We start from the raw sequence: 25,754 nt of genomic DNA, 5'->3' as shown, positions 1-25,754 counted from the left end.
ACAGAGCCCAATGTGGGGCTCAAACTCACAAACCGTGAGGTCATGACCTGTGCCAAAGCTGGACACTTAACTGACTGAGCCACCCAGGTGCCCCTTGAGCATCTATATTCTAATTTTCTTTTTTTTTTTTTTTAATTTTTTTTTCAACGTTTATTTATTTTTGGGACAGAGAGAGACAGAGCATGAACGGGGGAGGGGCAGAGAGAGAGGGAGACACAGAATCGGAAACAGGCTCCAGGCTCTGAGCCATCAGCCCAGAGCCTGACGCGGGGCTCGAACTCACGGACCGCGAGATTGTGACCTGGCTGAAGTCGGACGCTTAACCGACTGCGCCACCCAGGCGCCCCTATATTCTAATTTTCAACAGCATTTCCTTACTGTCCTTTAAGCCCTCAATGACAACTTGTCTGTTAAAATTCTGCTCACAGCCTTTCAGCTTCTTTTAGCAGCTCTAAGAAATTTCCAGTATGTTCCTACTACCTAGTCCCAAGTTCATTGCCACATGTTTTAGATTTAAGAAAACCTGCATCCTCCTATACATAAAGATACCAAAATATCTTGTTTATATCTTGATTATATATTGTTACCTTAAAAATGAGACAATATTTTAGTGACTTAAAAAAATAATATTCATACATTTTGTTCATTAATCTGTATTTGCACAGAACTTGTCAGGGAAGACTTATGTCTGCTCCAGGATTTGTCATCTGGACTGACTTGATAGGGGACTGGACAATCTACATCCTAGGTGGTTCACTCACATGGCTGGCAAGTTGATAGTGATTGTTGGCTACAAGCTCAGATGAGGCTGAGGGCTGGGGACTCCATGTAGACTTTTCCATGTAGGCCTCTCCATGGGCTACCTGAGTTTTCTTATAGTATAGTGGCTGAGTTTTAAAAATGAGTGTTTCAGGGGAGTGCAAGTAGAAGCTTCCAATTTCTTAAGGCCTGGCCTTGGGCTTGGAAATTGGCATAGTGTTACTTCTGCTGAATTCTGTTGATCCAAGTAGTGACAGAGGGAGGAGTGTCAAATAATTTGGAACCACATTTAAAAATCACTATTTATAAAAAGAAGAAAACTGAAGATAAGCGGGTGAATAGAAAGAGAAATTTTATGAGTAACTTAGATTACTTAGTTCTGACTACCCGAGCTGCTCTTAGATAGATGTGGTGAAGAGAAGATGATAGTAAAAACAAAACAAAACAAAACAAAAAAGTTTCTACCTGTATGAAGCAAAGGAATAGAAAAGGGTCTAATTTTTTTTTTAATTTCTATTAATGCTCTATATTGTTCATACTGCTATTCAGAATTCTGGTAATAAAGCTCATTATAGCTTGAAATACAATATTAATTAAAACATTAACTCATCATCAGCTGCTGGTTTATATGTTGATGTAGTATAGATAATTCTCATTCTTGGAATAGTCCTATAAATTTCATTTTTAAATCTTTATAAAAACACTCTAATAGTTTTAGCTTCTTGATTGGTCAAAAAGGTATTATGAACACAAGAGTAATATCTTAGCTGTGTACTTTCTTTCAGTTTCCTTGAGCATTTATTTTTTCATCAGAAGTGTAGTTGTATTACTTTTAGGTATATTTCCTATGGTGTTTAGAAATACTTTTTTTAACATTGTTAAATGCCAATAAGGGCATATGTATAGATATATCTTTAATTATAGAAGCTTGAGGATTTTCAGGTTCCATTTCTTATTGAAATAATGGTTCAGGGGCACCTGGGTGGCTTAGTTGGTTAAGCGCCCGACTTTGGCTCAGGTCATATCTCATGGTTTGTGGGTTTGAGCTCCGTGTCAGGCTCTGTGCTGACAGCTCACAACCTGGGGCCTGCTTCAGATTGTGTGTCTCCCTCTCTCTTTGTTCCTTCCTTGCTCTCACTTTGTCTTTCTCTCTCTCTCAAAAATAAATAAACATTAAAAAAAAGGAAGTATTGGTTCAGATGTACATCTATTATGTTATAGAATCATATATTACTAGTCTTAACCTCATTCAAAACTAAAATACTGCAAATTAAATTAATAACTTCTATAGTTGCCATTGTGGCTAAATTGCATATTAAAACATATAAAATAACCTGGTGATGTAAGTCAACTTGCATTATGAGTTTGTAAAATGTCAGGTCTTGACAAGTATTTACTGGGATTTTAGACCTTAGCTTTAATGCTGTTTTCAGTAGATTCCTAGTTACTCAGATGGCTGCTAATGGACAAAGATTCCCTCTTGTTTTTTCCCCTCTCTTCAGTTTGCTTGTTAACTAATTGGAAGGAGGAATGACATATTTTACCTTTAGCTGAATTTTCAGGATTTAAAGGGTGGATGGTGCTATTAGGGCCACCACTAAGTGAACTTCAAATTTCAGAGACACTATCTTAATCTTAAAAGGCCAAATTTATGTGTTGTTATATATATAGCAATGATGATTATTACAAGCATAAAATAGTATTCTTTCTCTTCAGGATAGTATTTTGAGGAAATCAATGGGCCTCTTTCTTGCTATGCTTTTTCATCATTTCTATATTTGGGGCAAATTTCTGAATACTTGAATTTATGAAACCTTTTACCATAATACAGAATAATAATGCCATACAGATTCAAAACTATTGTGAGGCAGGAATAATTTCAAGAAAACCATTATTATTTTTAAAATGTTGCATTGTGTGTTTTTACCCTAGAACTTCATATGGTTACCCTTTCCTCATTTGGTTACCCTTAAACATAATGAGTTGAACTGCTATTTTCTTGACTTCATCTTCTTAAAAGATTAGTAGTCACAATTCTTGAATATAACCACAGTAAACATGTGTTCTTTTTGGTATTGACCCGAATTTACACAGTGTTTTTTTTTCTTTAACTCTGTGTTTTATCTGAAAGAAATCACCATAACAACTTGTGTCTTCAGTTATAGTTTAAAAAAAATATTGCAGGCTTGTTAAAATATGCCAGTAGACCTATGATATATCACAGCAACCCAGAACAATTTGACACAATGGCTAAGGAATCACTGCTCTAGAAAATATATCTACAATGCCAAAATATCAAGGAAAATTTCTTTCATTCCACTAGACCAAGTATTTTTCAAGTACAAATTGAGTGGAATTACTTTCTCAAATATAGAGGTCCCTCTACCCTTTATAGAGTCTGTTGTCCATCATTTGACCTACACTTCCCAATATCCTAAATTTCATTGTTTTCATAAGCCTATCAAAACATCAGTTCCTGCAGCAGCCCATACAGACTATCCATGCCTGTAGCCATACTGAGTGAACTACTTATTTTTAAATAGTCACTCCTGTTGCTTTTAAAGTTCCAAGTCAAAGACCCCCTCCCATCACTGTTCTCTAGACATTGCTATTTGAACTGACATTTGCAGTCAAAACTCTGGTGCCCACAAATGAAGTAAATGCACTACTTACAGAGTTGCCTTTTAATAAGGTGTATTTGTGTATTATTCATTCTATTTCTCACAATAGAATATAGTGTATAATTTAAATATTGATTAGATGGAAAACTCCATTTAGATTTTCCCTCACTCCATGGCTACCCTAAACCACATAACCACAGTAATTATAGATTTTCTAGTAATTTTGGTAACTGGTTAGATTTGCCATAGGGAGTGGAAAAATGTATAAACATTCATTTCAATTTTTCAACTTGGGGTCATCTTCAGGTATGAGTTCTTACATCATTTATTTATTTAATTACTTAATGTTTTGCCCTTTGAGAGTTAGCATTATGTCCTGTGCCCATACTTTGGTAACTTGCATTTGTTCCATTGTTTACTTTGCTATTTGTCGTGTAAATATAATTTATTTTGAATACAATTTTCATCTTGAAGAATGCTTTATTATAAGAAATGCAAAATTAGTCTTGCTAAATATATAAGATTTTCTTCTTTTGCTTTTACATTCTCATAATTCTTTAAATTCACAAAGTCATCAATTAAGTGCAAATTATTAATAACATTAATCACATTCTTACTGAATGCACTAATTTTCTAACAAATGACAGTTTTACTCTTGGATAAGAATGCTTAATTATTGGAGACACCACTAGAAATATTTTAAAATAGGGGAGAAATGGCCATTGTCCCCTACTTGTTTGGTCCCATTTGTTTATTTTATTTAATCAATATTTATCTAGCTTTTATCATGTGCTAGATCTTATCTCAGCCCTTTATAAATGTTAACTTATTAATCTTTGTAGCAACTCTATGAAGTAGGCACTATTACACCCATTTTACAGATAAAGACATTAAGAAGGTTTAAATAACTTACCCAAGTTTCACACAACTAATAAGTGCTGGAATTTAGTTTTGTATGCTTTTACCCTGTGCTAACAATATTCTTTGCCTTTCACCTTATAAATCATTTTTATGATTAATAATCCTAATTGATTCTGTCACATACCTATAAAATATGGTTTATGGTATAAATTATGAATATGAAATATGAATATGAACTCAATCTTATGCATATAGTATGCTATTCTTTAAATTTTATCTAATAAGGGGCAGCATGTTTACTATCATGTTATGTTTGAAGAAAAAGTTTTAGAGTTATTAAAACCAAAACTATTTTCAACAAAATAGAATCTTTTGTATATTCTTCCAATCTAAAATAAAGATGGGCAGTGGCTAGAGATTTAGTTTTCTTGACCATTTTACTTTTTTCAGAGAATTCCTTTGGGGAAAATTATAATTTCATTTTTATAGATATGGCCATACTGTTTTGGCTTTTATGGAAATTTTAATTCTCACCAAAATTGTTAAGAAAAGAAAATACATTAGTTTGGCTGATGTTATACTGAAAAAATATTTGTGGGTTTAAAATTTGTCTCTGTCTATGTTTTTAAAAGTATTTATTTTGGAAAAGTATTTTTGAAGAGTTTCAAGTTTGTGTTTGATTAATGTGTCAACGAAAACTCAACCCAACCGATAGAAAGTTATGCTATAAATAAACCATGGCCACATTATCATTTTCATTATAAGTTTGATGAAATATTGTCTTAAGGAGAGATACACTACTGACAGCAATGAAAAACAAGACATCAGAAATTCCATTTAAGTGCAGGTGGCAGTATTATTTACTACCAACCACTCATGTTACTGCCAGGCTTCTTAAATTTACACAGAGGGAATATATCCTCTCAGCTGGTGACAGCTGGAGGGGAAATCACACCGGTAGAAGCATATTCTTATAAATGGCTAAACAAGACTTGCTTTTCTTTTGTTCAACTTATATATAATTGGAAAGGCAGAACACCAATGATTATAACAAATAAAAAGTTTTAAATTCCAAAAAAAGCTTTCTTTGCAATATGTGCTTTCCAAATCAAATTTTGCATACCTATTATCTTTCCTTTCTTAAGTTTGAAAACCGTCACTACCACAATCACCATCAGAAAATTCACTCAAATAAAATTTTCCATTATAATTTTTCTCTCTTACATATTTTAAACATCTTTACCAGTTATATTTCTTAACTCAAATTTAAATTTAGTGCTCTTTCCTTTTTTTATAAAATTTTGTTTCCTCATTCCTTTTTGTTTGACTAATTAGTTTTTCTCCTCTAATCATATGTTTTAGGGGGCTAAATTATTTCCAGAGCAGGTTTTTTTTAACAACTTCAACTTTTTGCCATTCCAGAAACAATTTTAAGGAAGAAAAACCTTCCTTATAAAAATAAACTTAAATTCATCAAAATTATAAATATTCTAACTTCTTACTTCTGTGATTTAAACTTCTCCCCTGCAATGCGACCCCCTTCATTTAACATTGTTCTTGTACCATCACATATTGAAGAGAAACAGTATGACAGCAAAGTTAGGTAGTTTAATTTAACAAAAGAATTTGTACAATGATTTTTAAAAATCTTTGGTTTTAGTGACCTTTTTTTTGTACACAAAATAAGGAGGCTACAGAGAAGAATCATGGGACTTTTCCAAACCATTTCTTAGATAAAAGATATAGAAAGACTTTTGTATATAAGGAAACAATAGTTTGATCTGCCATTTGTCTTAGAGTAGGGAGAGAGGTAGTATTAAGATGTACTATGTCTATTCAAGCTGTAAATACTACCTAGAGATATAGGACCAAAGCATAAGCATAAGAGAATAAATCCTCTACAGGGGGAACAACTACACAGCTTATTGTTATGAGGCCTATACTAAAAATAGGTGTCACTGGGGAACATCAGGAAAAGTTGATGATCAAGTGGCAGAATAATTTGAGAGTTGGGGTGCCTAGGATATGACAATGCCCAAAGTAAAGCTTGACCTACAGGGGCAGAGGGAGCACGTAAACTCTGGAGCTGAGCATGCTCAGCTGTGCAGATTATATTAGACCAGTGGTTCTTGCTTGTTAGGAAAACATCAGAATCACCAAGAGAACTTGATTATACACAGTTTAGCCCCACCTCCAGAGCTCCTGATTCAGTAGATCTGAGGTGGGGACTGAGAATTTACATTTCTAACAATATCCTGGTGGTGCTGATGTTGCTGGGCCAGGAACAACATTTTAGAAGCACTGGAATAGAGTCATTTTCCCATGGTGTGTCTTGTGAACTCACTTTCACAGATTTTCTTGGAAAAAAACAAACCAAAAGGAAAAATAAATTTTGTGTGGTTATAAAATCTTTGAAGTTCTGAATAAAAATAATGTATATTTGCATAACCTATCAGGTTAATTAACATGATAATATAATCATATGAATTTTTAATCTCAAAATAGAGTATATAATATACAGTGGTTTACGAATCTTTTTGACCATGAATTTTCTTTCTTCCTGAAAGCCCTGTATTTATATCTCCCAGATCTAGCACTTTATGGAACACACTTGAGGGTATTCTTGAAAAGATGATTTTAAGAACACTTTCAGCTTTTATATTCTAATGAGATTCAGAATTTCTTCATAGTCTTAGGTGATGTCTGATAAAGGACTTTATGAGGTTAAGTAGGAAACTGCAAACTCTCTCAAGGGAGCACCTGATTCTGTTACATCAATGAGTACTCATTAATTGCTGACTGATGTGCATGTATATAGTCTGACCTTCTCATGGAATAATTATAGTGGAACTCAAGACAAAATTCACACTGCTCCAATAGTAACAGATGAATGACACTCTATAGTTCTGATGCTGTAGCATCTTACAAATTAATTGCTATAGAAACAGAAAATTTGAGAATCTGTTGAAACTGGGCTGAATTTATTTTCTAGTTGTAGTAAGCTGAGTAATGGCTATACAAGGATGCCAATACCAAATCCCCAGGACCTGTGAATGTCACTTTGAAAAGGACTTTGAAGGGGCGCCTGGGTGGCTCAGTCGGTTAAGCGTCTGACTTCGGCTCAGGTCATGATCTCGCGTATGAGTTCGAGCCCCGCGTCGGGCTCTGTGCTGACTGCTCAGAGCCTGGAGCCTGTTTCAGATTCTGTGTCTCCCTCTCTCTCTGACCCTCCCCCGTTCATGCTCTGTCTCTCTCTGTCTCAAAAATAAATAAACGTTAAAAAAATTAAAAAAAAAGAAAAGAAAAGGACTTTGAAGATATGACTAAGTTAAGGATCTTGAGTTGGGAAAATTATCTTGGATTATCTGGGCAGGCCTAATGTAATCACAAGGATCCTCATTAGAGGATGGAAGAGGGAGATTTGACGTGATAGTGGCATGAAAAAATAGTGTCACATAAGAAAGATTTGACCAGCTATTGCTAGCTTTGAAGATGGAGGAAGAGGCCAAGAACCAAGGAATGTAGGTGCTCTCTAGAAGCTGAGAAAGGCAAATAAATGAATTCTCTCCTATAGCCTGCAAAAGAATGTAATATTGCAGACCGTTTTTGACTTCTGAACTTAAGAACTATAAGAAAATAAATTTATGTTATTTTAAAACCCACAAAGTTTATGGCAATTTGTTATAGCAGCAATAGGAAACTAGCAAACTAGTGGGAAAACATTACAAAATATATGAATAGATCCTTTAAAGAATTTATAATCCCCCAAAGAATCACACATTCTAAATTCCATCATAAAAATTATTATAAATAATCATACCAAAAGATATTTGTTTATTTATTGCTTATTATGTATCAAGTGCTATACTGAGTGCTTTACTTGCATTACCTTATTTATATGCATTCATTTAGGGAGTTGTTATACAACTATAGATAACTTGTATTTAGTATCTCTATTTACTGAGGGGGAAAATGAAGCAGTGATTTTAAGTACTTTTGCCTTATCACATATTACTAAGTGGTTAAGAAAGGCTGTGAATCAGGTCTGTCTGTTTCAAACCGTTATGATATTATCACTGTAATGTATGATTTTCATCCATGATTAAGGGCAAGGTGATGTCTAAGATTTTCATCCATGATTAAGGGCAAAAGTCTAAAGGCATGCCTAAAGTCATGTTGGAGATACCGAAAGACTTTAGGCATGTCTAAAGTCGTGTTGAAGATACCATGATTCTATGTAATCAGCAGAAGTGTGAGACAATTTTTAAGACAGTTTCTCTTAATTATGGTCTAACTAGAAAGCCAACATTCTTTTAGTAACTCCTATAAAAACTTGGTATGAATCCTTATGTAAAATTTGCATCTGCACCTTGATATAGGAATTTGTTTCAAGGATTTTACATAGTGCATTCTCAATAAGCTTAATGAATTCTACATGCCTGCAGCTCTGACTTGTTTAGAATATAATCTTGCCATTTTCCTTGAGTGGCCTGTCTAAACAAATTTCAGCATTCTTAAAGGGATAGTTCTATAATGAACCATGATAATATTTATGGTTAGAAAATACTTAAAAAACAAATAATATCAAATGACTAAAAAATACAGTTGGTAAAGGTATTAAAATGAAATCACCACCTAGCACATTGTCTGGAACATAATAGACATTTAAATAAATTAATAATTGAATAAAACCACCCAAAATATTAGTCAAAATGAAAATTATTCCTCTTCCTTTCCTCATTTGATATGCATACCTATAGCTTCCTCAAACACTTGTGGTTGTTTGTGCTACTAGAATGGATTGTTCTATATACGTTGTTTGGCAACTTTTTTGTATATTTTTTGTTTTTGCTTGTTTATTTGTGTTTTAGGTTGTCTTTTCCTTAACCGTATACTATGAATGTTCTTTTTCTTAGTACGTCTAGGTCTACTTTATTTTTTACAGTATTGCTTCATAGTCTGTGGTATGAATATACAATTATTTAACCAGTCTTATGCTAATGAATGTTCAGATTGACTTCACTTTTATTGCTAATAAAAGTCATGTGGTTAAAAAATGCTGTAATATATCTTTATTTGCTTTATTGATAATATTCATAGACTAGATTCCTTGAAGTGGAAATCCTGAGTCAAATGTATCATACCTAAAAATATTGATGGGTAATGACAAAATGCCTCTATGAAATGTTGCAACAACTTATATTCATACCAAAATATATGAGAGTTTCTTTCCTTCTGCACTTTCACCGATTCTGAGTGGATGTGAAAAAAATCTCTAAAGTCTTCCAATGAGATAAATTTATATAAACTAGAGAGTGTTTTCTATATTTTCAGCCTCATGAAAAGTAGTGTAAAGAATACTGAAGAAGTAGACAATATAGTATTTACTTTCATACTTCTATTCTTGTTAGGGAAATTATCCCTATAAGATTTCCTAGTTACTTGTATGTAACACTGCATAAGTACAAAGTATGGAATGTATAGCATATAGGGCAAAGCTGTAGGATTCAAATATTGAGCACTCTCAGAATCCAGTAAGCAAAGCAATCAATATTTTTGAACTTGTTTGGCGAAAGGTCCTATTCATTATTGTAAGAAATAAACATGGTCTAGGGTAGGTAGAGGAGAAGAAATGAAAATTTCAGAAGCATTTCTGATGGTAGAAATGAATTAAATAGTGTGCTAACATACTGTTTGTATACAGGATTTTACTTCTGTTGCCACAGAAATGCTGTCATTTGCCAATGAGCTGTGATGATGATAAAGGAATAGCCTTTTTGATAACTTAAATCTGTGTTTGAAAACTTCAGTATTTATATTTTGGGGTTGATGTTTCATTAATTTTTATGAATGCAGGAAGGACATCAGGGGTGTTTGGGACTGCCACTACCTGTAAATGAGAGCTTAGGTGATAGGCAGCCAGCACACATCTGTCATGTTGTAGCCTCAAGATGTGGCCATTTCAGTATCTAACGAGCAGCTGTAACACTTCTGTTCTGATGAGTGCCTAAAAGCAAACAACAACAAAAAAGCCCAAGTAGAGCCAATGTGTAGAGAAACATAACCAGAGGAGAGCTACTGAATGAAAACAGCATATTTGGAACAAGAATTTGGAAATTATACCTGGGAGTCACTAGTTCTGAGGGAAAGCTTAAAGCAAAGTGCATCAAACTCTGAGGGGAAAGCTTGGTGTGAAATGTCCAGAGAGAAAAGGATAAAGACATCCTTTTCCTCAGGCACCAAAACAAAGCAGCACAAGAAATACTTTTTACTATAAAGAGGGTAGATACCCTGAACTCCAAGGGGAAAAAAAAAACATGGATAAGAATTGTAGCTTCCAAAACTAAATTTTGTATCTTTCAAAAACACCTGTCCCAATTGAGAAAAGGAAACATGTAACGTGATTATTGCATAGGACATTTAAAATTGAATCATCCATAAGCAGTTCAGTGTGTTTTGGGGATACACACACACACACACACACACACACACACACATACACACACCCTCCCTTCAAGAGTCCTTCAACATCTCCCTATTCTTGCTGCATTTACACTCCAAACATAAAAGTAGTCCTGGAATATTCCTCAAATCCCATAGAAATCCTTGGTTTAATAATGTAACATAATATTGAGGAGTTTGAGGATGCATCTTAACTCAGAAGATACTAATAAGGCATGGTATCTCTCCTGAAATTAGATAAATTCACAGAGACAAATGAGATGCAGTTGTAAAGGAATAAAAAGTCAACACAGGCTGCATTTCAGTGCTAAATCATAGTACCCTGTGATTTCTTGTGGTATGTCAGAAAGGGGTGGGAAAAAAACCCAAAACATGAAAGAACTTGACTTTGATAGACACTTGACTTTGGTAGATACTTGATTTTGAACTCTTAAAAGTAAGAGCCTTGTGAGTAGTCAGCTTTAGCTGGTATAGTTCTAGAATCCTAGACCATTTAAAAAGAATAATATACATTTTTTTAGTACATATAAGAAAACTAGTGACAGAATGGTGTGAAGAACATGTCTAAAGAGAACATGGCAGTGGCAGAAAGACATAACACACTCAAGTTTCTTGATTCCTAGTTCGACACAAATATACTGATTTATATACCCTAAACACAATTACATTTGTTGTTATTTTTCCTGCAATATCAAAATGTAGCAGATTAAAGAAGAAATAGCACCGAGAATCTTCACCTAACAGCAGGAAGAGGCTAGGTTAGGTCTGCCTTCTGGTTCTTGTTCAGTTCTTCTGCTTACTGTGTGTCATTGGGCAAGAGGAAACCTGCCCAGTGCATCCCATCTATAAATTTGTAATAATCCTGTTCATAGTCTTATTGGGAGGATAAAATGAAAAATTGTAAGTAAATGATTTAAAACAAGGCCTGACATGGAGGAATTGTTCAATGAACTATTATTATTATTCTTATCGGCATAATCTTCTAGCCAGTAGGCTTTTACCAGCTGTAGGTCTGTGAATATAAATAGGAAGGCTTAATCTAAAACAGTGATTTTCTTCCAAAATCTATGGCAAAGTTTACTTCTTATTTACAGTACAAAATAGAAGTCTGCAGTTTTAGAATTGCAGATAAGCTTTTACTGACTGTAAATCATCTAGAATAGGATGGCTTGGCCAACCCCCAATCTTAACAAGCCTTTTGCAGTTAAAGACTAATTTTTCCATTTATGATTTTGCTGGGTCAGCTGTATCATTTACTTTTTTCCCCTTCTTTATATCAAAATGTAGGAGTCTATTTAATTTTGTGCTATGGATCAAAAAATGTTATGAAAAAAATGAAATGTAGTGCTTTTAGCATTCTCCTATTTTTGATCTTTTCCTAAAAAAAATGTTGTCTGTTGCAAAAGCGATTGTTTTCTATGCATTACTTACTGAAACTTGTCTCCCTCAGAGTTTTCTGTATCAAACTGTTTGAACTAACCACTTTCTGTCTATTTCTTTCCATAATTACTTACTAGGAATAAAATCTATCAGATCATTTGTATTGCCTTTATTATTTTGTTCCCTTTTGGTACCTTCATCCCCCAGTACTTCACTGTCTGTCCTCTTGCCTCCTGCATGGGCACTCTGGGAATCTACCTTTCTAAACATGGACCTTCCCCTCTGATCCTTTTCTTCAGGTTCTGAGAGTCCTGATGCTCTAAAAAGTCATCATTTTTCATTGATGAAAATTCTTACCCTGCAAGGATCTTTTTTTTTTGAAGATGCATCCAGGAATACTGTGGCAGGTAAGTGAAATAGTCTTTGGCAAGTAAGTCTTTAAGTTTATTTCATGTCACATTGTGTACAGCTGTACTATTCCCATATACTCCATTCCTTCTAGTACCATCTCTGGTGTCACACAGAACTATGAAACTATCAGTAATGTGTTATATCTTTTTACCTTTGGTATCTTTTTAGGTGGAATAGGTAAGGTGCCAATTTGATCTTATTAGTTAATTAGTACATAATCATAGATCCTATTTCTCTCTGCTATCTCCTTTCCTTTATAAAGAAAGTACAGTTTCACATTTGTGCTAAACTGCATGCCTGGTATGTCTTTCCCAACCCTCTAAATAAACCCTTCTCTATCATTCAAGCTATAGCTTAAATGTTATATCTAGTGGAAAAATTTTCCCAATTTTTGTAGTCTAGCCTATAGACCTCCACAGCATTTTGTGGTTTTCTCTCTTATAGGACCTAACAGGCCTACCTTAATTATACTTTCATTTATTTGCTTCAACAATTAGAGGGTATTTTATACCCATCTCTTGAATCGAACCTGTTTAGATTAAATACTTAACTAATGTTTTATATAGAATAATAGCTTCAAGGGAAATATTAAGGACTTAATTTTTATATAGATAGCTACTTTAGTTGTTTTTTTTTCCCCAAACACAGCAAAACAGTTTCACACAGAGGTCTGGGATATCATACACACATTTGAAAGAGAACTACAATTATAATTGGAGAAAATGACAATTTTCGATCTTAAGAGAAAAGTTAAAAAGCTTACAGGAATGGCAATCCAAATACTTGGATTTCAGTATTTGTTTTGCCTTCAAGGTGTTAGGTAAATTCTTAGGAACCAGAAGTTAACTAGATGATGTGTATTAAAATCCTTGATAAACTGGATACTTTCAATGGCAAATAACAGAAAACTTAACTAAAACTCATTTACATCATAAAGAGAAATTTTCTACTTATAGAAATTAGGGCTGAGATGAGGGGCTATTCAGAGGCTTAAAATGTCAACAGGGATTCATCTGTTCAGATATTACAGTTCTACTTTCAGTATGGTAGTTCTCACCAAAGTTTAAGATGGCTCCCAGCAGCAGTCTGTGTTACCTGCTTCCTTGTTCACATTTTTTCCCCTAATTATCAACAGACTCTTATTCCTCACTCTGATTAGTCCAACTTGGATTATATGTTAATGGAAATTATTGTGGATTGAAACAGGCTAATAACTTTCATGCTATATATAGCCATTGTTTCACTGGTACCATTAAGCTGTTCACTTGAAGCCGAGTATGTGACTCAATTCCTCTCAAAGTCCATGGTTACTGTATCATGGCCAAGGGCTGGAAATAGATATAGAGGCTACTATCATGGCTATGATATTCCTATACAACTTTAAAATTCTGTAACTTATAAAATGTAACAAAATAGAAAGCATTATATATTGTATGTTGGGGTACATAGTCTAGAAAATAGCTGCTATTTCTCTCATATTAAATATAGAGCAGCCAAAATCATTAGGCCCCCTTCCCCCAAATTAGAATGTGTATTACCTCTCAAGAGGAAATGCTGTTGATAAAAAGGAGGATGGAGCTATACTTTAAAATGTTTTCAATTTGGCATGGTTAGACGACTGAGGCTGCAGGAGTTGCAGAAAAGTGAGTTTCTGTGGCTAGCAAATTCCCTTACAGAGGGCCAGCATTATACAATATTGTGCTCAAAGAATCAAAGGGACAATGACTATTTGCTAGGCTAAGACAAAACTTTCATTTAATCAATATGTAGATTAAAAAAAGTGTTGAGAAAAGATGAGACATCTTCTTCAAAGTTATTAGCATATTATTAATAAAAATAATTTTTTTCTCTAGTCTGCCTATTAAATATGGATCATTCAGAAGAAAAAATATATTCAGAAACAACATATACCTTTATTCTCCCTCTAGCTCACCTATGATATGAATTCAGTTTGTATTGATATGGGTCAGTTACAGACCACAGAATTTCAAATCAGAAGACTTGGATTTGACTCTGTTTTGCCTTGTAATGATTTTGTCATAATTGTGGTAATGGGATCAACTGGGGGAAAAGACAGAATTTCTTTAAACTTTGAATCCTACAGTAAGACGTGCTTTATATTAACAGTGAGTTTAGAATGAAAGCTCAGGTTCAAGTGTGCAAGGGGAAATAGAGTCTTTTCTGCTTATACAGCGTAAAAGCCTAGTAAAAGAAGTCTTCTCAAGATCTAAAGTAACTTGGTGAATATTTTCAATGCTTATATTCAGGCCAGATACTACAGATTCTGAAAGCTCCTTCATCTTTGGAGGTGAGACATAGTCTAGGGTTAGACATGGTGATATATCATGTCATGATTTACTTTCAATGATTTGTTTTCAAGGACTTGTTTTTACTGCTTTTGTAAGTTCTGTTGGTCAAGAACCTTCAACTGCCAGCCTCTTCAGGTTGAAACCTCAGTTTCAAAAAGTCTCCTTAATCAGTATCATGTCCTTCCAGGCATGGCCCACACTCAGTGACTGAATGAAGTGGTGTATAAAGATTTGATATTTTGATTCATTTTAACTCTGATGGGCCATATTAGCTCTAGAAAGAGAGAGAGAGAGAAAGCATGAGCAGGGGAGGGGTAGAGAGAGGGAGAGAAAGAATCCCAAGCATGCTCCGCACTGTCAGCACAGAGCCCAATGCAGCCTGGATCCCATGAACCATGAGATCATAACGTGAGCCCAAAAGAGAGTTTGATGCTCAACCGACTGAGCCACACAGGCTCCCTGAGCACAGATAACCCCTAACATAAGATGGCTGTCCAATTATTAACACTTCCCTTGTTATTGATTGGAATGATATTTGAGTGGAAGGGATTGTGTTAGCTAGTTAGATTGTTACCAGGTTTGAAGAGTATGGAGAAAATAGTAAAGTGGGATTAGGTGACTATTTCTGAGCTTGATAGGAGTCCACAAAAATACAATGAAAAGCTGAGAGCAATTAAATGGTAATTACAAGTTGAAGGTGAAAGTCAGAGGGCCTCCTTGACAGCTTATGTAGAGGCTTTCATCTTCTATATCTAGAAAGCAAAGAAAGCTAGGGATTAGGACCAGGACTTAAAGGTACTTCTAGAATGATGGAGTAAGGTGCTCCATGGATCTTCTCCCCAGTGAAGCAACCATAACTGGTGAAAAGTATAAATTAACAACTATTTAAAATCTCTGGAAATTGTCCTAAGGACATACAGAAAATGAAGGAACACTTAATAAAGTCTATTAAATCTTGACTAGAAGAGTGGCATTTGAGTCATAACTTCCCCCTCTCTCCATTTCTCATTTCTGCATGACAGTAAGCTCCACTCTGGGCAGATGCAGACAAGGACACAGGGCTCCCTCCCCTGTCAACTCTGGGTTGAGGGATTCAATACCTCTTAGAGAGGTTCAGGCTGTCAGCATTTCTTAGGTCCCCACTAATGTGTTTCAGAGACAATAAAGTTGGTGTGTAACCTGTGTTCACTATTTGAACAGATCCATTTCTTGTAGTGAGAATGCAATTAATGGTGGACAAAACCTGACACCATTCTATGAAAACTTATTTGTAAGTACTATGAGTAGCATTTACCCACAATTTAGTAAATGTTTCCATAATAAAATATGTTCTGATTTTGGATTCCACAAACCTTTGTATCCCCTTTCTCAGTGCAATAGAATTTTTCTAATTTTCATTTGTTTGTAAATTTGTCCATTTACTGAATAGCTCCTCAGCATGTACACTATGAAGACTTCTGTTCTGTTGCTGTCTCATCTCTTCCCAGATCGTCTTTTGATTCTCTTCTTGTTCCTTCAGTAAAGTCTTGCTCATAATTAACAGAGGTAGTGCAGAGGGAAGGGTATTTTCATTGTAGAGTGGGGCAGAGCTCTGGTTTTTCCAGTAAAGACATCTGACAGTGCAGTGATTGATAAACACTAACAAGTATAGGAAGGAGAGAAAAATATATCCTACTTGGGAGAATAAAAGTGTATTGTTACAGCAAAAAGGGAGACGAGACCTCTGAAACCCAGCTGAGATGCTTTTTGGTTTATGAGAGAATTATATAAATGAAGGTAAATTAGGGGCTTCCTACTGGGTAAATTGTTTTGTAAGATATTTACATTAAGAAAAACATTTTAGGGGGCGCCTGGGTGGCGCAGTCTGTTAAGCGTCCGACTTCAGCCAGGTCACGATCTCACGGTCCGTGAGTTCGAGCCCCGCGTCAGGCTCTGGGTTGATGGCTCAGAGCCTGGAGCCTGTTTCCGATTCTGTGTCTCCCTCTCTCTCTGCCCCTCCCCGTTCATGCTCTGTCTCTCTCTGTCCCCCCCAAAAATAAATAAACGTTGAAAAAAAATTAAAACAAAACAAAACATTTTAGAATAACATATGGATTCAATCTGAGTTTTGCTTTAGTGATAGTTAAAGTTAAATATGGACCAAACTTGAAAATGGGACAGCAAATTCAGGTTAATGACAAAATACTGAAAAGGTTAATCTTTCAGAAATACAAATTACTGTGTTATACCAGTTCTAGTAGTTTTTAAAAGCATTTAAAGAAAAAAAAACTATGCTTTCTGCTAGATCAGTTAAGTATTTCTTCTATGATATTATTTTCTCTTCTGCAAGGTAATTTCACATATTAAAAGAGTTGTGCTTAATTCTTGAATTGTTATTATTTTAAAAGTATTTTCCCTTTAAAAGGTTCTCTTTAACTTAGAAAATTTATTAGAAAGTTCTTTCATATTTTAAAATTCCCTTCCTCACTGTATTTCTTTGTTTTTAATATAGAGTGAAGAAGAATGATACGAGAAGGAGTTAGATATGGTTCTCATTCTTATGAATAATCAATAACAGCAATAGAGAATGTTCCTAATTCATACAGATTTTTGGAAGTGCATTCAAAGTAGATAGCAGCAGACCTAATAATTTACTTTATCTTTTAGTTAAAATCTGGGTTTCCAAAGTTTTAGATTAATCCTTTAAGCAGTAATCCTTTATTAAATAATGTGGTTAGAGTGGTATTATCTTCTATACTTTTTAGTAGTCATCATGCATATTACTTTTGAATGTAAGCTGTAATAACTAATCAAAGGTAATCTGTCATTAATATGGCTATATTTTTGTTATAAGAAGTATTTAGAAAAAGGACAAAAGTTATTTTCTTTTCTAACCCCTGAGGGAGAAATATGTCTGATCTTTTAGCCATCTTTCCAGTGATCTAATATTCTTTGGAATTTAAGACTGTCCACTTGAACTTAGGCACTTACTGAGAGGCTGGGTCATGCTATTTTTTGAAATTCTTACATTTCTGACTATTAAGGAGAAAAATCTTTTAACCTATGTTCTTAAGGTCTCTCAAATACAATACATAAAATGATAGATGACACTTACATCAATTCAATTAATCCCGTAAAAATATCTAATTCATTTAGTTTACTAGTTCATATAGGAGACTTTCAGAAGGTGTTAAATCATATCAATTCAGTCATAGAGTTAGTCTTGAGTTTGAAAATTTCAGCTCACACCTTTTTACTTAAAGTAACTACCAGGAATCTTATGTAAACTATTTCTGGTTCAGTTAAAAATATAGATAGATAGATAGATAGATAGATAGATAGATAGATAGATAGATAAATATTTTTTTCTTCAAATCTAGTATTCTATGAAATAACAGCTATAGCATCCGTGTTTTAGTTTCTTTACAAAAAAAATACACACACATGCATTTTAAACACATACATTTTGTAAATTATAAGGGGAGATAAACCAATTGTTACTCTTCTGTTTCTAATTATGTGTGTGGCCAAGGCCAGGAGGGCCCTCCAATGCATTATTAGATAGTTAAGGTCACTTGAGTTTTAGCCATGGTTAGTGGAGTCCAAAGTACTGAAATCTTGAAGTTTCAGGGGACTCATGTTCTCTCTGATATGTATGACATTGACCTAACCCTGAAACTTAGCTCTTTTCCTTTACTTCTGCAAAATGTCTGCTCATACAAATCACTTTTGTGTCTAACAGATGTTACTGAAAATACAAAGCTGGTAGAAGAGGGTCACTTTGTGTGCTGCTCAACCAATGACTAAAATTTTCCTTTGATTGACTGAGCCAACGCTCAACTGTTGTTGATTTATCTTATCTTCTTTCTTCTTTGCCCTGTTTTTCTTTTTTCTATTTTGTCCACCCACCCCTGCCCACAGCAAGAATTTTTGAACCATATGAAATGGAGGGTTAGTTTACCAAGATATTTCAGAAGGGGTTCTGAAGAGTCAGGATCAATAATATTTAAACTTAACAGGAATAAAGATGAGGGAATTGAAAAAATTTGCATAAAAAACTTATGTTGGGTAATTAGTGGGAATATTTGCCCCTATAATAATCTTAGAATGGTGGAGTAAATTGTACCTGGAATCAGGAAATCTTATTAAAAATATTTTGTTATGTTTGGGGAATAGTTTTGAGTCTGAGCTTCTCTAACATTCTAAATAGATATTATCTCTTCTTTTTCCTAAGTTTCACAATTATTTCTATAAATAGAAATTGGGAAATTAAAATTAGATGAAAAACTTTAGTGGTAATTACATTATTAGAGAAGATCTATATCATTTCAGTCTTTTAGTTTTTCTTGGACTATTCATGGTGCCTGTTATTGCCAGCAATAGCTATCCTTTAGGCCTTTTTTTTTTTTTTTTTTTTGCCAAAACATAATTTCAAAGAACAATATTCCTAGAGACACTTGTTATGAGGGACTGAGTTCAGAAAAGAGGCAGAGTCATCTGGCAACATTGCTTATTTCCAGGCTTGATGGCAAGACAATATTGTGTTTCTCTATCCTGGCATCCAACTCTACCCATTTCTAAGAGAGCCATTGTGGAATCAAAGACCAAATGTTCAACTGAACTAGACTTAGGATCAGATGCTGCCTAGACTGTGTGTTAGAGAGTTTTTCCTCATTTTCAGTCAAGACCTCCAGATACTGTCTTAGGTATCTGTATGTAAAATAAATTTGTTAAAAGTATTTGGCTATATTATTGGGGATAATAGTATCCAGTTTGAGAAAAAAGAATGTGGAGTCAGTTAATTCAAGTAAGAAAAAATGTATGTTAATTAAGCCTTGAATTACACATCAGAACACTAACCCCCAAACTTTTGATAGCAGTTACTCTTGACTCCACAGTCCAAGTCATTAGAGAGAGGATTGTATCAGTTAGGGATTTGTTAAGCTGCTATTAAATGAAATGAGATTTCAGTGATGTATCCTAAGAGAACTATATTTATATTATGGACCTAGATGTCTGGAGAAACCATCCATGGTGGGCATAGTGGTTCACCAATGACATTCAGGGACCAGGCCCCTTCTAATTTCCAGGGTTACCATCCTAGATAGTGATGGCTGGAACTTCAGCCTCCCTGTTCCAAGCAAGAAGGAAAAGGAAACAGAAGATGCAGAATCCTCATACTTGTGTTTAGGTTTCATTGGCAAGAACTGAATCACATGACAACTCCTACTAGTTGGCAGTACAAAGTTGAGTATTTTAAATTTTAAGCCTGTATTATAGAGGACATAAGTAAAAGGAATTGATGTTAACTGACATAGCTTATGGCATGTGTCACAAATTTTTACATAACATTTTGGTAAGCTATAGGAGTGTGTGTATGTGTGTGTGTGTATATATATATATGTGTGTATATACACATATATATATATATACACATATATATCTTATTTATTTATATATATTCTTTACAGATATCTTTTAAAGTAAGAGATTATATAGTGCCATTATTACAGTATTTATATTATTTAAGTAATAATTTTAATATATCTTGTTTAAATGGATATACCTAAGTGTTTCCTAAATACAGCATTAAGTAAAATTTGGAAATTTGAATAATGGGATAAAGTAGGAGCACACACTTTGTAATTCAAGTCATGGAACCTTCATTTGCTAGCTGTGTAATTTGAGTTATATTTTTTAACCTCTTTGTGCTTAAGTTTCCTCATATCCAAAATAGGGATAATGACACCAACATGATAAAGTTATGGTACGGAGTAAATAGGAGAATACATGGAAACCTCTGAAATAATGTCTGGCAAATAGTTGGCGCTCAATTACCCACTTACTCACTTTCCTTTTATTAAGATACTGTTTATTTAAATATCATTGTCTTATTTTAAATGTGTTTAATATATAAATATGAAAGATACCAAAACACAGTTTACAAAAATGACACTGATGATTTTCACAAAATTACCACTTTTTGAAAAATCTACAGAAAACAGCGTATGTGTGAGCATATTTTAATGATGAATTTCCTTCTCTATTTCAAAATAAATTCAATACTTTTATAGTTTAGCCTTATAGTTCAAAGTATATGGCCAACTGAGTTTAGTACATATTACTTGGTCTTAATCTAATTAAATAAAAGCTATCTGAAAAATTGTCATATAGTCTATAGAGAAATTTTATGAGGTCACTTACACAAATAACTAACTTTTTACAAAATACGTAATGCTTAAAGAAAAACACAGCAGTGAGACACAGGGTATTAGATTAAAAAAACGAAAACTGTTTTGCTTTTTCTCAGAGCTGTGATTCACTAGCTCTGGCTGTTTATGGAACATCAAATATGTGTTCTTTGACCTCTGCATAATTTATTTAAACTCAAGCTCAATAACTTTAAATGCAGTTATCATCACGCTTCAAACAATGGTCAGCGATCTGTGAAGATGGACTGCACTGTCTCATTAAACCAAAAAATCTCAACAGTCCGAAATAAGCACAACCTAACTGGCTAACAATTAGATGTGGTATCTTACAAAAATATGTGCAGCACAACTGTGACCTTTGTGCTAATTAATCCTCCCTGGCAGCTGACTCTTCTTCCACACACACCTCCTTAGTCTGGAATGTCAAATAACTATTATTTACAAAGGCAGCACTGTCAAATACCCACTAGTATGATGTTTTCTTCCCAGAAGATCTGGCTCTCTTCCCTGGCAGGCTTTGTATTCTCACAGCTTTGAATCTTTAAGGAAGATATCAAAGTCAAGTAGAAGAGAAGATACGGGAATCCCAGAGGAGCCACTAAGTCAGAGAATGGAAAAGAGGGGGTCAGGGAGTGGTGTCAGGGAGTGGTGTTCTAGATGTGGCCACACAGGCATGTGAGCCAAAATGGAGATACGTGAAATAAAGGCATGGAAATGTGGGCTGGGAAAGGGATAGGATTTGAAGGCTTAGCCACTATTCATAACAGTTTTAAGATTATTTTTTGATTTATATACTTGGATTTATATGGTTGAATTGAACATTCAACTGTGTAGCAGGCACTCTGCTAGTTGCTGAGAAACTACATTAAGTAAGACAGACGTGGTTGCTCTCCTAACAGGGATAACTACTAACGCCTCTAAGAGTAGGAGTGAAGAATATCAGTTCAAGTCCAACAAGGTAAATAGGGATATCTGATAAATGATAGTGACTTCCTATAATGGTGATACCAGAGATAAGCATGAATAATACTCAGGGAACTCAGTGAACAGTACTTAGCACATAGAAGGTGCTCAGTGAATAAATCTGTTGAATAAGTAAATGAGTTAAGGGCTAACGTAGGATCCTAGTGAGATAGCCTGAGTGATGACTGACAAACTCCTGTAAATTTTTTGCCTTGTATAGAAGGGGTCTTAAGGTCTTGGGGACAATTGGCCTGCACTGAGAGCTTGTCTCCCTTAGGGAGTTAACAGCAGTTGTACCATTAATAAGTAAGTGTGATGTTGGTTTTCCAGAAAGAAGCAAGAACATAATTCTTTTGTGCAGTACAGATTTTTTTTTCCTTTCTTTTTGAACAGTAGGCCCAATCAGTTAGTCTTGAGAGGCTACAAACAATCAGATAAAGGTAAATAAATATCAAGTTTATTCAAAAAGACTTTGTGTAGTGGTATTCTGCATGATTGAAAAGAATCAGTCTAGGAGACTTGGAAGTCTTGCAGTTACAAATTAGGTCTAATCTAAACATAGAATTAAAAAAAAAAAGAAAAAAAAGAGCCCTTCTAGTTCCATGGTGCTGGCCTTTTGAGCAGCTTCCTGAGAAGCTCTGATTTGAGGCTCTGATTTCAAACCAGTAGTTTCAATAAATGGCTGAGATTGTAGGTTAAATAAAGGAGTTGAATTTCTGATGAGTTTCACACCAGGGACCTAGCCCTATCACCCTTAGCTGTTTCAAAAATAGCAACACACACATGTTCTTCCTATCTAAGAAGTGCCAAAGTGCAGACAGGGTGACCCAAAGTGTTCACCAACAACAGCTGGAAATGTAAGAAATCATGTGCACATCTAACTTAGATTTAAAACCATTAATTTTCCCTTCGATTTAAAAGTTGTTCTGTTTTCATAGTGCACCATTTGTCTGGTACAAAAAAGAAAATACCTTGAAATGATTCCCTTGTTTTTCTATTTATTATTTAATATATATTAGAACATCTACCACATACTGATGCCATGAGTGCTCTAAAGAGGGACTAGAATTTAATGGAAATAAGCAGGATAATGCATACAAAGAAAGCTCTTACTACAGCAACTGGCACAAACTGAGCATTAGGTCAACGTTTGTGCTTATTATTAAGGACAATGGGGAATTTTGCATTAGGTGACCTGGTTTTAAGTTTTTACTCTGTTCCCTACTAGTTGGGTGACCTTAGATACATAGGTATACTTTGCACACTTGCCTTGATTTCCTCAGGTAAACATACAACAAAAAGTTTGAAAGTAAAAAAAAAAAAAAAAACAACAACAAAAACATAAATCAAGAAAATGCAAACCAAACTAAAGCTGTGTGGCTATTTATTACTATTATTTTTTAGGTAAAAATAGCTAATAAAAACACAAAAGGATTAGAAAAAAACCTGTCAATGAGAAAAATGATCTCACTCAGAAGCTATAACAATTGTAAACATATATGTATCTAAGAAAATAGTCTTAGCATAAGTGATAAAACTGCAGGAATCAGTTGATAAATGCACCACCATAGTGAGATTTCAACAAACTCTCTCAATTATCTGGAGATTAAATTGCAAAAAAATTAGTTGAGAATCTGAAGGCTCAAATTTCATAACTGGCCAACTGGAATTAATATTTGATTTGATAATAATGTAATGCTTACAACAAAAAAACCTTATGTTTTGTGAGAAGGGTGCTACAAGTGATTACACTGGGATAATGAGAATAAACTGGGATTCACCTAGGCCAACTGGTCTTATGGAAACCCTCCTTATATAGAACCTGCTCTCAAACACAGAACAAATGATTTTATCATGCTCACACACTGACAATTTACTTGGCTGCAAATTAAGTATCAACATATTTTTAACAACATTGCTGTAACACTAGACCATGTTTTATGAATAGAGTACAACTGGTTTAGAAATCAATAACAGAGTATAAATTTGCCCTTTGCTGCATGTTTGGGCATTAAAATGCACACCCCTTTCTAAACTACTTATAGGTAAAAGAATAAATTATGATGAAATTTAAAAATAATTATAGTAAATAGTAAGGAAGATAGAACATATCAAAATATGTGGACAGAACAATATATTTTAAAGAAAAAATAAAAATTTAAGTAGTGAAATTGAAGTAAAAGGACTAAAAATTAACAAGCTAAGCATCTAAATAAGAAACTAAAGATAAAACAGCCAAATGAAACCAAAGAAAGTAGAAGAAAGAAGACAATAAAGATAACTGAAATTAATGAAATAAGAAACTAACATAGCATGAAACTAACAAAACTAAAACAGCATGAAAAAATTCAAAAGTTGATTGAAAGATTTTCAAGTAGACAAACTTTGTGATATTGCTCAAGAGAAAAAGAAGACACAGATAAACAAAATATTAAGAATGATAAAAGGGGGGGTGCCTGGGTGGCTCAGTTCATTAAGCATCCAACTTTGGCTCAGGTTAACATCTGTTTCTATGTGTAGGCATGTAACTGACTTTTGGTCAATAAAATGTAGGCAGAGATATTTTCTGGCACTTACTACTAAACCTCCTTAAAAGGCATCAGGCATGCTCCCTTCATTATTTTCTCTTCTCTTCATCCTGCTGTCGGAGTAACACAAGGAGGTGATGGATGAAACTCTAGCCATCCACTTAGAACCTAAGAACAAGAGGCACACTCTAGAGATGAAGGAGTCAAAAGCTGAACAACCCTGGGTCACTGTCAATTCTCTGAACCCATCAGAATTCTCTTAAGTGGGACAAAATAAACAGTACATTGTTAAATCTACTACGGTTTAGGGTTTCTTATCACATGGAACTAAACACAATCCCAAAAGCATGCTAATTTTACTAATTTCTGTTTATTTGGTCAAGCAAGTATTAGATAGGGAAGACTCTGTGATCCAACGTGCCTCTGTTATCATCTAGTGTTTATTTTTTGAGCGAACACAGTTCGTGGGTTCAAGCCCCATGTTGGGCTCTGTACTGACAGTTCAGAGTGTGGAGCCTGCTTTGGATTCTGTGTTTCCCTCTCTCTCTGCCCCTCCTCAGCTCATGCTCTGTTTCTCCCTGTTTCTCAAAAATAAAGAAAAATTTTTAAAAAAAGAATGAAAAAATGGACAGTACAGATATTAGAACATAATAAGGGAATATTATGACCAACTTTATGACAAAAAGTTGAAACCTTAACAAAAATTATATATGTACATATATATATAAATTTATATATATGATAATACTTTTAAAATAACAAATCACCACATGAATGTTAGATCAAAAAAAATATTTTGTCTTAGTAGTAAGTGCCAGAAAATATCTCTGCCTACATTTTATTGACCAAAAGTTAGTTACATGCCTACACATAGAAACAGTAGGTGCTAACCGGCTCTAATTTCTGTCCTGAACAGACATGTACACAATACTAGAACAAATGTTCTACTACTAGAGAAGATAGGAAGAAGATATAATGAGGGTAGACAACCGCTGTGCTCTGACACAACCAGTAATGAATTTACTAGGAACATCCAAATATGCAAAGTAATTAACCTCATAATATAAAATTTGAAAAGTAACTGATTCTGGTATGCAATTTAATCCTCATTTATCTATTCATCTCTTAAACAGGAAAGAGGGTGAATTGAAAACATTCTAAAAATTCTTAAAATAGCAGAGTGAGAGGGAATTAGGTAACCTAGAGAAAATCTGAGAAGAGCTCCTTAAGAACAGAATCTTTATGTGACCAGCAGCGTCTCGGGCCCTC

General features: G+C 34.3%; 1 long non-coding RNA gene across 1 annotated transcript in view; it reads left to right on the top strand.

Moving 5' to 3' along the window:
* The window catches only part of LOC123385533, a 211,805-nt gene that overhangs the window by 178,146 nt on the left and 7,905 nt on the right, over positions 1–25,754 (top strand). Inside the window, exon 2 of the long non-coding RNA XR_006598241.1 lies at positions 12,383–12,490. This is a non-coding gene — a long non-coding RNA (uncharacterized LOC123385533). The remainder of the gene's footprint in view (positions 1–12,382; positions 12,491–25,754) is intronic.

This window comes from Felis catus, chromosome B2 (assembly GCF_018350175.1).
Source record: "Felis catus isolate Fca126 chromosome B2, F.catus_Fca126_mat1.0, whole genome shotgun sequence".
Classification (NCBI taxonomy): domain Eukaryota; kingdom Metazoa; phylum Chordata; class Mammalia; order Carnivora; family Felidae; genus Felis; species Felis catus.
Note: the sequence above shows the minus strand (reverse complement) of the source record. Positions and strands in the feature narration are given on the sequence as shown.